At 44.6% G+C, this 13,757-nt stretch overlaps 1 long non-coding RNA gene across 1 annotated transcript in view; it reads left to right on the forward strand.

Annotated features, from left to right (window-relative positions):
* Positions 1-13,757, forward strand: part of LOC133954748 (uncharacterized) — a 39,796-nt gene that overhangs the window by 6,734 nt on the left and 19,305 nt on the right. Inside the window, exon 2 of the long non-coding RNA XR_009920816.1 lies at positions 5,155-5,287. This is a non-coding gene — a long non-coding RNA (uncharacterized LOC133954748). The remainder of the gene's footprint in view (positions 1-5,154; positions 5,288-13,757) is intronic.

Raw genomic sequence — 13,757 nt, forward strand, 5'->3', positions numbered from 1 at the left:
AATTATCCTAAAAAAACAGAGTCTCCCCCATACCGATGGTTTGACCCAACGTGGCACACGCCACCTTTCATCACCTGTCATCACCTGGCTTGAAAACTTCAACAATGGAGTCGAGTTGAAGTGCAGCAACAATGCTGCTGAAACACGGAGGGACAAGTACCAAAGAAGGTGAAACCAGAGCAGAGAGCCTTCCCTAAACAACACCGTGAGAGCTTGTGCCTCTTCGGAGGGGCGCTAAAACGTAAAAGTTTTCCGTTGTGAAGTTAATGATTCATAACAAGAAGTCCGCGTCTCTACCGGTACCCTTTCAAAATAAAAGCATGTAATACAAAAGCGGAAATGAAATTGTATGACCTTAAAGTGAGCAAATATTTCACAATAAAATAACAGAAAGACACTTCAATAATATTAACAATAACATAGATTGGGTTATTTACACTTTTTGTTTTTTTCTGTGGGGAGAGATTAGCCAACAGTGCCATTAAGCCACCACATCTTCAGCGGTATCTCCAGACAAAACATGAAAGTCATGTTGGTAAGCCACCTGAGTTTTTTAAGAGGAAACTTTCTGAATTCAGGTCATCTCAAGACACGATGCGAAAAGCCTCCCCAAAAGCAAACGGAAACAAGCTACCTGTCAGTATTCTTTTCGATGCTTAAAGAAGATATTTTAAGATGATAAATATTTAAAAAAATATGTTTTCATGAGTTCAGTTTGAGAACATATCTTTATTATGATCCCAAAAGAGTTGATAATTATTTTGAGGTGCACAAATCTTTATTTATATTGAGATAATAATAAAAGTCTTTAGTTACTTTTATATCTTTTTATTTCGAAATAGTTCAAGAGAGACCACTACAAATGAGCAATGTTATGGACATTGATGGAGTTTTAAATTTGAATGTGTCTAGTTACAAGGCTTAATAAATCACATTACATCTTTCTTTCAACCAAAAATGCTTTGGGCTGGTTAGGGGGTACCCGGCAGAATTTTTTCTTCGAAGGGGGTACGTCACTGAAAAAAGGTTGAGAACCACTGTTCTAGAGGCCGAGCCAGACTGATTTATCAGCCGGCCGATAAAAATCATCCAATATGAGCTTTTCACAGACATGTGCTATCAGCGTTTATGTTTGCTGATATGTAAAAACATTTTTTTTTAAAAGATGTGCTTAATTCATGTTCTATATATTTGCGATTTTTGACAGATTTATTCCCTTGTATCAGTATTGGCCAATGAAAATCCCTATGGGTCAGGCTCTATTAGAAGTCAGCAGTATACAGATTTTAGGCTATTTGTCATTATTTTAATGCAACAAATCTCTGAGACCAGTTGCTGTATTCTCGCATGCTGTCACTTTCCTTGCACTGTGTCACTCTCTCTCTCTCATGTTCTGCGCCTGTCGTTCTGCAGCTCTGCTCGTTCTAAGTGATTGATCAATAACCTACCGAACTTTAATGGGTTCCTTCGTGGCCCCTACTACCTTCTACCAGGTTTCCTGATGGTCCGTCCAAGTAGTTTCTGTGTAATGCTGCTAAAGGAAAACACTGATGAATACATTTTTGTCACTAGATGACAGTTTACACCTGTGGCCACTGCTACTGTCCTCAAACATATAATAACCCTGATATTATATTTAAAAGTGTCCTCTGACATGTGGAGTTGCTCATAGTTCCAGGTGCCTTTACTGTTTTGCCTCCTACGATCCCGTCCTCGGCTTGTTTCATTCACTTTGAGGCTCTGCTGGATTTTTTTTAACCTAATCATTTGCTCATGTTCTGTCTGGTCGATTTCAGTAACCTGGGACCATGGCGACCTGCTTTATTTCAGCTAATTGTGGCTTAGTGACTGCAGCCAAGATTCCATCCTTTAAAAAAATATTTACTGTAATTTATGGCTCACTTGGTATGAACTGGACATGTGGTTTTAATTTAAACATTTACAAGACAAGGTCTGGGGCCAGTGTGCTGTAGTTCTGCCTCCAAGCTTTTATTACTCCACTTGAAAATAGTTTCAAGTGAAAATAATTTCAAGTGAAAATAATTTCAAGTGGATTGGTGAATGTGATCAGTCTCTGGGGATTACTCAAACACTTGTGAGCGTTTTCTTCTCATATCGGCTGAAATGGTTTTCCTGCTCTGAGGGCTTGAGGATGGTGCCAGTGTTGGAATAACATCTGGGTGATGGAAAGCATGTGGCGCGGTAGAGGAAAGAAACGTAATAGGCTATTGAAACCAGGCCACAGCCCCTTCCTCCTCTCACCTCTCTGCTCTGAAATGTGTTCAGCAGAATCCCCTCCAGCTGGCGTCGTCTCCGCTGTTGTTACTCGACATGAAAAAGAGAAGCTAAATATTAGTTTCAGGCTGATTTGTGGTTTCGTCTGTGTCAGCCGCTCGCAGTTGTTTTGGCAAGAGCCGCTCAGAACCGTTTCAAGAGGAATTTCTTCAATCCAATGTCCCTCGGCCTTAACCAGAACCATATGCCTTCCTCACTGGGGTGTGCTCTCAGATCACAGCGGCCTGATAGCTTCTAACAGCCCGTCAGAAAGACTGACTGACAGACACACACACACACACAGGTCTCCTCTGCAGATTTGTTCAGGGAGACACCTCAGTGCCGGTTTTAGCTCAGTTTACCGCTGCGGTTAACACTTTACACTCTGCGTTTGAGGCCGGGTCACGCAGAGGCCTCCCTCTTGTGTGATTTGCTTTAATGTGACCCTGGTGACACCGAGCCGTAGAGCTGCCATAACCCCCACAGATGAGAGAGACAGACATGTGCATGATACAGCCCCGGCTATTGAAACAAAGTCTGAGTGATGGTTTCTGCAGGTTTATACTCCTCATGTGTCTGCTCTCATCTAAAAGACTCACTTCAGACAGGTCTGCTGGAACTGCTTGGAACAGGCATCAGACACGACCTCAGTTCACTGCCCTGTGGGGACGGACAGGATTTAATATGAGTATTGTAACATCTATATGTGGTTCTGCTTTATATATCAGAGCAAATAAGAGTTGATCTTTAATATGTATAAACTATAACATTTGGATACGTTTAATTCGATCCAGCTCAATTTGTAGGTTGTTTAGCTTGGGTTTTTGCCATTTTTCACTACCTTTCAGGGTTTTACTACATTTCAGAGGACAATATCAAACTACTCTATAGCTGCATTGTTAAAAAACAAAAGATGTGATCTTTGATTCAACCACCTACAGTTTGTATGGGGCTACAACCAATGCTGATTGGTCAAATGATCACTGTATTACATGTACTCAAGTGATCAGATACAAAATCATTTACACAGAAACGTTCTGCAGACTGCTCACATAGAACACAGGCAAAATATCCATTCTCTCATATATAATTGAAGGAAAAAAAACTAATATTCTCCTTAAATTCCATTTTAGATTCATTTAGATTCATGAATTATTCTTTGAGAAATCAATGTTAATGAAATAATTTTTTGGGGACTGGATCTGCTACACAACTTAAGGGGTTCTTCCCTGAATCATGTCCCACCGCCCAGTCTTTTTTGAATAATCCTGCCAACAAACAAACAAATACCAATGAAACATGGCATTTGTTTGTTTTGTCACACTGTGATTTTTTTGTATTACGATAATTCTAATATAACTTATACTTACTTATAAGTAAAATATCCAATCAACTCCTCCACGTCTGGAAAAGTTTGATTTGGTGTAGTGTTGAGTGAGAGCCAGCAGGGGGCAGGATTGCACTGAACAACAGTGGCAGCAGTTTGCCACTGAAGCTCTGTGGTTCTCAGTGTTTGTGCAGTTCCTGTGAGGTGCTGGGAAGCTGACCCAGCTGGCTGCTTTACATTTATTTCTCCAAAGTCATTTCTCCTTCTAACAGAAGCTCATGAGAGACGGCAACCCCGGGGACGGATTAGGTTACTGCAGATATGTAATGCCAATAAAAAGACAGTCACACAATCCTTCGCCCAGACCGTAAACTCAAGACAAACTCCTCCAGGCGCTGCTGAGAACTCCCCCCCTCCACACACATCCATTAGACAACAAGTGTTATCAGTTTAAGTGACTGATGAAAGCCATTTGTGCTTCTCCACGACGCCTCCGGAGTGAATCCATCTGCTTCGGGCTCTCTGAGGTGAAAAACCCTCAGTGTTTAATCTGGTTGTGAATGTTTCCCCAGACTAGGAGTTAGTGGTAGACTAATTACACATTGGGCATGCAGCCTCAGTAGCACGCCGCTGCCAAGAGCCTCATGTGACTGTGTGTCATTAGTATTGGAAAAGTGCATTTGCCACAAAGGGCTGCGGCCACCCGGCGCCATTAAAACATGAAAGGACATACCCCACTCTTCTGGAGAAGGAATTTGCGAGACATAAACAGCCTGTAAAATGGAAAAGTACATCTGTGTCCATTTGTTTTCCTGAGAAGTGGCCAGATTCTGTAATTCTTACTGAGATTTTTTTTTTCCAATAACACAGTCCAAGTAAAGGCCGAGGCGCGTTTGATCCATCTGTTTTCAATGTGGCATAGTAGTGGTTTTGTGCAGCGCAGGATCCCAACACAGTGGGAGACTTCAGAGCGTGTCGGGAACTTTACTCAATTTACACTCTGGGTTTTTGTCACGTGTGTGTGATGGGCTCTCCGAGACACCACCCACCTCAGTGCAAAGTGAATCCACTCAAGAACCAGACTTTTATATTTCTTTTCCACCACGGTATTGGAGCAAGTGAACCTGACAGCTGCACTTATTAGTCACTTTGCAGGATAAGACTTTACATGCATTCTTTTATGTTTGCAAAAGTTTTAGCTTGTGACTTGTTAAAACAAAGCAGCGCTCACCCGCACCCCCCCTTCGTCCTTCTAGTTTTATTAAAGCTGCTTTCAGACTTGCACTTAACTGCGGCCCTTTTCCTGAAATTTTTCAGAGGGGCTGTTGGCAAATGTCTCAGTCAGGTGCTCTGGACAATCTGCAGAGCTTTTCATGCCAATTCCTGAGTAAAACGTCCGGAAAATGTCCAAGTCAGCTCCAAAACTGAAAAGAATACAGGATGAAAATGAGGTTTCTTACGCGTGGAAGATGAAGATGTCAACTTATGAGATTGGAGAACTTTTGATGATTAGAGCAGAAGCTGATGTCCGGTCTCTTGTCTGCTTTAACTAGGTTTCTCCCCTCGCCTGGATGTTCCGGACCTTTTCCTGTTGCTGGACACGCCTCTTCATATTTGAAAGATGAACTCCAGAAACTGTCCAGGCCTGTTTTTCCACATATTCTCAAAACACCATGTCTAAAACCGGTTTGTTCAACCAGACTATATTTTCCCTTAATTAATCAAATTATTAATCCCTAATTAGTATAATGAATCAGAAGTTTATACTGTATAAAACTTGCAAAGATTAGAAAGTTTTATCATGAAATATGTTTCCTGACCGATTAAACTGATCTTATGACTCTTTGTGGGGGGTCCAGACCGGAGGTTGGGTACCAGGAAACAACATGACATCAAATCACACCGGTGTCACAGATTAAATATACACGTCTGTGGTGTGACAGTGTTGAGACCTCAGCTACCTTCAGAGCGAGCGTGAGCCTGTCAGCGTAATAGTTGAAAGCTAATTATACTATTATTAGACATCACCTCGGCAGAAACAGGAGTTTTCTTTTGATGTGGATGTGAAAGGCTGAGAACCGACAGCTCTGAATATCTAATAAGAGAAGTCTGCGTCTCCCTCATTAGGCCCAATACTGAGCTAAAACACCTTTTTCATGTCACCTCAGTAAACAGCTTAATGTTCCTCTTTCATCTGCTGCTCCCCGGTGTCTCGCTCAGCTTTGATCCACGGCTCAGTGTCTGCCTGTGATCACATCTCAGTGCTGAAGATTTGTCCCTGTGTTCATTTAGATTTGGTGATAAGCTACTTACCACGAATGGCGGAAGGATGTTGTGGGTTAGGAACGAAGAACGTTTGGTTCAGATTCGGATCAGGGGGCAGATTTCCGCAATTTTCATTGGTTTCGAAGAAGATATGTTATGGATTAAGTGAATTTAAATGTGGTTTCATCAGGTGACTATTGAGCCTTGATGGAGGTTTCCACTCTACTGAATGTCATAAGATATTATCTATTATCTATACAGCAGCCTGCACTTATGGAATTCCGCAGGTAGAGTTATAGTTTATGGCAACACATTGATACACTTTTTTGTCTATTCAGCTCAGTGGAGTAACACTTTTACTGTTGTTGTTGTTGTTGTACTCATTCCAGCTCTAATTTAGTCAGTTTTTTTTCTGAAATGTTGTCTTATTGTAAAAACATAAAGTTAAAATATTCATTTTACAATAAATCTGTTTCCATTATAAACGTCAACAACAAAACACCAGGATTTAACCTGCAGAGGGCAGACTTCGCTGAGGAATAATCTGTTGAGATGAGAACAGTTTGTGTGAGACACTCCAGATGCCAATTTATTAGGAACACAGAGTAATACAAATACTGTACTGTGAATCCTTCCTCCATGAAGGTTCTAATGTTCAATTTCATCTCAACCTTGATTTAGTAGTAGAGTTAATCTCAACACAGCATAATACCAAAACGCTGCCAAAATCTCCTTAAAGCGAAATTCTAACCAGTGCCAACTATTCTAAAATAATAATAACAAGGTTCATGGAGGTAGGATTAACCGCAGGACTGTTGTATTTGTCTGCTTTAGCTCTAAGTAAGTAATAAACTGTCCACTGAATGTGAAATGTAATTAGTTGCAAAGTAACAAAACACAACGTGCCTTCTGTAAGTTCCCGTCTGACAGGCAGCAGCTTCCTTTAGATGTGTGGGAATGTGGTGGTGGTATCTCACGAGGAGTCCTGGACCGTGACAGTTACATCTCCTCCAACTTTGCTGTTGGTCAGTCCTGGGTTGAGTGATTCCTCCTGACCTCGACGTGCCACAGCGTTGCCCTCGGTGTTCAAACTTATCCGTGTTGCTTGTTGACAGCAGCTCCCTGCTGGGGCTGCCGGGGATTGGCCCGATGCTGACCTCCTGCCAGTCTGCTGAAGGAGAGGAGGAGGAGGAGGAGAGGAGGAGAGGAGGAGAGCGGCGTGGCCCGCGAGGGGAGAGTGAAGCCGAGAGTAGTAATGAGGAGGAGAGGACAGATTCTTGACAGCTTTTTGCCTTCTGTGATGCACACACGCGCACACACGCCTTGCAGAGTTAGTTAGCTTTTTTCCCACACTCCCACAGTGTGAGTCAAAGGACAAAGTAAGGCATTATAATCAGTTGTCAAGTGAATAATTACAAAAATATTTGGTTGGTCGTCGCTCAATTTTTTATGCTGATGTACTGGAGTAAGGACTGGCTCGGTAGCCAGCGTGGATTGTTCACTGCAGGAACAGAGAGCCATGTATTATTATAATTTTAGAGGGAAATGATAGGTTCCCTCCGCACTAATAAATAGTCGTGGTAGCGTGATCAGCGAGCGGCTCATAGTGGAGCTAAATTAGCCCTGAATACTGTGCCGTAGATCAAACAGAAATGGCAGAGAATCAATTAATGATTAATATGCCATCTGTTGGAGGTGGCGCTCTGAATATCAATACGACTCCCTTCGGATGTTTAATCACCTGATATCGTTGTGTTGGAACACAACAACAACAGGGCTGTTGGAAGTGCGGTGCAGTGTCGGCGAGCTCAAATGTTTTTGATCCATCTCCGCGAGGCTCATGAGATATTCACTGCTCCAGTGGAGGAACGCGTCTACGGGGCCCCTGACAGTGAGGCGTGCATGCAGATAGCTGCTCCGGGGTCTGGGGCACGCTCTGGAGATCCCGCCCAGGGCCAGGCTCCATTCATGCTGCAGCACGGAGGATGTTATGTATATGGCCTTGACGAGCACACTCCTAACCCCGAGGCCCTGACGAGAGGGACAGGAAACAGTTGGCTCTCAGTCGACTGAAGTGGTGCCTGGGACTTTCCCACACGCCTCAGGATCCTCCTCGTTCAGCCTGGTCTGCGGTTGGAGCGTGTGTCTGCACCACTTCACACCAGGGAGAGGAGGAGGAGGGGGGGGGGGGGGGGGGGCGCAGGCTTGCTGTAGAAGTTGGAGAAAAGTTTTCTGAGGGGATACGCTGCCCCTTAGCCGAGAGAACAGCATAAATTATTTGCACTGGCAGATGTTCACAGACCCAAATATGCATGAATTTGTAGAGCTGGCAGGCTTCCCCCAGCCAAACGTACTGGTTTGCACGACGCATGCAGGAGCAGTTGTTATTCTGGCTGTTTTACAGAGAGCATCAATCCGAGCTGTCAGCACCACCAACCACTTTGGTGGAAATTATTTCACTCCTTAATAAGGGAACTCTGGTGCTGTATTACATGTGGCGGTCTGGGCAACATTCTTGGTGGGTCTGTCATCGAGTAGCTGTTCTCCAACAGAGGGCCTTCTGTGTTTGGCCTGAAGCTCACTCTGGAACCCAGAGATGAAAAGAGGACACTAACTAGACGTTAAATGAAACCACCACCTCTCACATCCTCTCTGCTGGTGGAGTTTAAGAGCACCTCCTGCCAGGAAGTGGGAGAAAACCAATATTATATTGACTCGACTCTGAAGTTCTGTTCCATTGTTTAGCTGAAGCGGGGGAATAAAATATTTTGACAGCGGACCGCTTGGCTCTGCTTGTGTGTCGATCGGATCTGCTACTGTTTCAGGTCGGGTTGGAGCCAGCCGTCGTCGGGGGTCAGTGCAGAGGAGGGATGTGGAAAAATAATATGAATCACTGGAAATGAAGTTAAGAGCTGAGGCCAGATGGGAACAGAGCAGAAGTGCCTGGTTTTTCTTCATTTCAGTCTGGACCTATTTTTAAAATTAATTTGCTGTCAATAATAGGAATATGTTGTGTTTGGCGGTATGGCTCTGTTCTGGAACCCCGCTGTCCCTCCACATGCATACGTTGAGAAAGCCTTAAGCAGGCACAGTACATATCCCTTCCATTTATTTTTGGTACTTTTGACTTTTACTCCACTACATATATCATGCACTTTCTACTTTCTACATTGTTATTTTATGAGCCCAAAACTACTCAATAATGAGAGGGGAATTGGTCTGCCGATCCAATCAGAGCAAGCACTGACATTAGACCCCGCCTCCTTCAGCGAGAGCAAAGCGCGCCTGCGACAGCCTCGGGGGTGCGGCTACACAATGCACGAATGCGAAGGCGAATACCGTGGGTCAAAGTTCGTCAAAGTTGAAAATGACTCTGACTTGCTTGACCACAAGACGTTTGTATTCACCTCCTCGCTCGCTCAGATTGGAAGTGAAAAAGGGGGGTGAAGGTTCTTCACTGAAACACTTGCATATGTGTGACCGAGTCCTCAGGGGAGAAGGAACTCCTGAAGTGGCTTCAGAAGAGGCCCAGACTCAGCCGTAATGATCCAGTTGACTGTTGCATTGGGGAATAGGCCTCACTCTGTAAGCACTCTGAGGCCAAAGCAAAATGAATTAAGCTCATGATTTTATATACACTCCCTCAGTTAACACCACCCTGCCAGAAAGTTCTTTATTTCTGTTGAATGTTTTCCTTCACTGCTTCCATGAGCCTCCATGAAAAATGAGGCAGGGAGAGCAGCGTCTAAAAGAGCCCGACACACAACAGAGCAGCGTCAGTGACGACACATTGATTAGGTCAGATTCAGTATGAAACGGAGGTGCTGGGGATGAGGTGGGTACTCTTGCAGTGGAAGCAGGAAGAGTAGAGCAGCTTAAATAGAGTGCGCAATTTGAGCTTCACCAATTAAAAGCCGTGGAGGGGATCGGCTGATGTTGACGTACTGGGCTCGACTTCACCAACGTTAACATGATGCTGTAAAACCTTCAGCCCAAACACAAACAAGTCAAGTGTTGTGTGATCACGGCACGTCCAGGTGAGTCAACGCGTCTCGCCACCATCACGGCATCACAAGCCTCTCCATTGTGATATTTGTGCAAAGCTTTTTTAACATGTCGGACTAGATGGCACACGTGTTTATGACTTACTGTGAAGTGTCTACATCGGGCTGTGTCGGGAAACGGATTTAGAAAATACCCGTCCTAGTGTCCTCTGTGGTCATTTATTTATGCCGGCTGTTCTAAGCTGTGGTAATTATATGGGCTCTAATGTGCAATTTGCAGTACATTATAGCCAGTGTTTGTCAAACAGCATCTCAGTATTTTTCTGTTCCTTTATATAGGTATGAACTCAAATGGTGTCACACCTGCATGTGAAGCTCATGCTATTAGACGTTGTATAATCAAGCTATCATCCAAGCCCCGAGATGCAAATAACAATAATAAAGGTAGAGTGAGTGTAACCTGTAACTGCCTCTGCTGCGTCTAACTGCTGCAGGAGACGGGACTTAGAGCCTCTCCTGCAGGAGGTTCTTTGGCAGATTGCCACTTAGTGTGGTCCCCCTGAGGGCTCTTACTCGTGAATCAGAGAAAATGGGAATTACACATATTAAAGAGGGTAAACGTCAGTAATCACAGCACTGGGAGGATGCTCGAGGACTCATCAGGCCCGCTGCTGCTTTTTTAGAGTCACTTGTTTCAAGGAGCAGCCGTGTTCAGCAACAGACAGCACCGCGACGTGTAAAATTAGATGTTTCGGAAAGAAGCCCACCTATGAGACTCACTGTCAGCACACCTGTATTTACCCTCCGACAGTCTCGTATCCACACGCTGACAGCGTGTACTACAGTGGTGACACCGCTTGACCCCCTGATCCGTCAGTCATGCGGCAGCCAGGTAAGGTTACGGCCTGTCATGTCTGTTCCTTTCCTCTGCCCATTGATATTTCAGTGTGTTTGTGCTAGGTCGAGTGCATCCTGGTCCCTGTCAGCGGCCAGCTTGGTAGTTTTGACACGGAAAAGTTTGTTTGTTTGTCCGTCTGGTCGGCAGAGGTCACCCAGCGGTGTGTTTGTTTGCTGGGTCAATTGAGTCCACTAACAGAAGAGGTGGGTGAGCAGAAGTGATGGAGGGAGCAGCACTCATTAGTGGTCCTTCCTCCGTGTGTGTTCCTCCTCCTGGTGGAGACATCCAGACCACCAGGCCCTTTACCCTGACTCCCTGATAAGATGTCTGGAGTCGCTCCACATGACTTAGTGCTGTTGGTGCTTTGACAGAGAACAACCCTCAAGGGAAACGCAGGCAACCATAAATATTTAGGCATCAAAGAGCTTTATGGAGTTAGTTGTAAAAGGATTTATAGCAGCCTGGGAGGCGATGCATCAGTGTCAAAAGGCTCGAGGCGGCCCGGTGTTTACAGCATCGCATGTGAATCCTCCCACAACTCTCGGCCAAGCCCGGAGAGCTCGACCAAATAAGCACTTGAGTGCGAGGAATGCAAACACCACAACTTTTCTAAACAGGTTTGAGAAAACAGGTGTGAGCTCTGTGTCCTCTTGGCTCCCAAACTGTAATCCCCTGCAGAGACGATTCATAAACAGGACAGGTCAGTGGCCTTATATGGGCCGATCGGAAAAGTAGGTGTTGTGCCTCCTGAGGATTTCATACAATTATTTGTTCCATAAAATGGAAACTAACCACTAGAAGGAGAGTAGATGATACCTCTTTTGCACCAAAGTTTAAAGGGTGAAGACGCGATTGACTTCTTTCTTGAATTTGTCTCTCAGTTTTGTTTTCTCCAGTGAGTCATGTTCAACTTCACAAAGCTGCCGGAAAGTGAGATACTCTCTCACCTCTTGTCTTGCCAATGTTGCTCCGTGCACGACTGCAAGAAAAAAATTGCTGTTTAACATTGTTGCCAAGATGTAAAAAACAATAAATACACAAAGTTTCATGGCTATTTATGTATCAACGCCTGGAAATTCAATGCAGGCCATAATCTAGTGCAGGAGAAGGTACAGCATCAGCATTCTGCCAAACGTGTTTCTTTCGGCCTGTGTGTTATGTTTTCAATCTCTGCCCGTCAGAGTTCTTGAGTTTTCTTGACCAGTGGAAACTGCATATAAAGATGAACCATCTGACTGTTCCCTAAAACTGAAGCCAAAACGTCTTGATTGCCTCCTGGTGGTTGGCTGCAGAATAGGTCTGAAATACCGCCTCCTCAGTGACTAAAAGTAAAAGTATGCATGAAGTAAATTTTTCTCAAAGATAGTTTCTGTCAATTTTACTGAGTTCTAATCACACTGATTTATAGTCAAGAGTTCAATTTGCTGTAAGTTTGTTTTTATTTAGTTATCTGAATCTCTAAAAAGAAGAGGCATGTGTTGGTCGTCTTCATATAGAAAAAAAGAGATTTTTGATCTGTTGCCAATTCTGCCAGTGTGACAGTCCCGAAACTGCTTCCCATGGCATTTTGTCGAGGCATCCTTCCACCCTGACCTCCTCCATCTGTGGAGCAATGCCGCACTACGTCATCCTTCCCTCCCAACGGACGAGAGTCACACGTCCTACAACGGTATCGCCACTTGAATGTAAACAGGCTGTAGTGCTGCTCTCATTCGACCTGATAGAGGCGTTGATCCTCTCATCTGAATCTCTGCCAGTCAGTGATGAAGTGTGTATTTCCCAAAAATGCTTTAAGCCCCGGAGTGCTGTTAAATATTTAAATGTTGCCCAGCATGTGGCGTGGTGATCTGTTATGCAAAATTAATCAATCTATGGACATATGTTTCTATAAAACCAGCTTACATAAACAGGTTTTAATAAACCATCTTCCTGGGCAGCTGATTAGTTGTTATTTCCTCACTGTTGCACTGTAACATCTGCACCATGTTTCCCAGCTAAACAAATGACTTTTAGCGCCAGCTGTCATGAGGCCTCGGCGGCCGCTCCTCTTTTACCTTCAGTCTCCTCATCAATGTTGCATGAGGTGTTATCTGCATCCCTCTCATCTCTGCTTTCCACCCTAGGCTTTATCTGCCCTTGTCTCTTTCATCTCTGTCCTCCGGGGTGGCCGGACATCTCGGGTCCACCATCCACACCACCACCGCCACCGCCGTCCTCTCTGCTGTCCGCTCATCTTCCCCTTAGCTATACGGCCTACTTCTCCCCGGTGGGGTCACAGGGCTGCTTTGTCCCAGATTGCTGGGGGATCAGGATTCCTCATTATCCTGTTAACTGTACATTTATCTGACAAGACAGAGGAGCGAGAGCAACCCCCGGCATCATTAAGCTTTAATGGACAGCCTAGAAATGAGGGAGAAGCCATAAAAGCAGGAGCCGAACCAGAGTCTCTCTTTAATGTCTCTGATCGCCCTGACAGGATTATTAATCAGGAACTAAAGGAATTTAAAACCTTTGCTCTTGGCTTCCTCACTTAGAGTCTTTAGCTTGCACCATTACATAGCAACCCAGGGTCAGGAGGTCTGCAGCTAATTGGTTCTACAGGGTTTTGAATAACAATGAGCTGAGCCCAATTACTGAACTACAGAGAGGCGGAGATGAGAGGAGAGGGAGGGGGACCCAGTGGAACAGGCACATGCGGATGGAGGGAGGGCGGAGGAGGAGGAGACGGGGGAGGCTGTTTCACGGCTGCTGTCTCTCTCCTCCTCAGAGCAGGGATATTAATGAGAACAGTAAATGAGTGCTGGCAGAGACGGGGATGTGCTGCTGTCGAAAGAACAGCCGCCCTGCCCCTGCAGGACATTAGCAGCAGCAGCTCCTCATTCTCTATTCCATTTGACTCTCACAAAACATGAGCGCCTCCATTCTTTTTTTGTCCCAGATTTTCCCCTTTTCTTTGCATCTCATGTTCATTTATTAGTGATGTATTTTC

The sequence above is a fragment of the Platichthys flesus genome, chromosome 6 (assembly GCF_949316205.1).
Source record: "Platichthys flesus chromosome 6, fPlaFle2.1, whole genome shotgun sequence".
Taxonomy (NCBI): Eukaryota; Metazoa; Chordata; class Actinopteri; order Pleuronectiformes; family Pleuronectidae; genus Platichthys; species Platichthys flesus.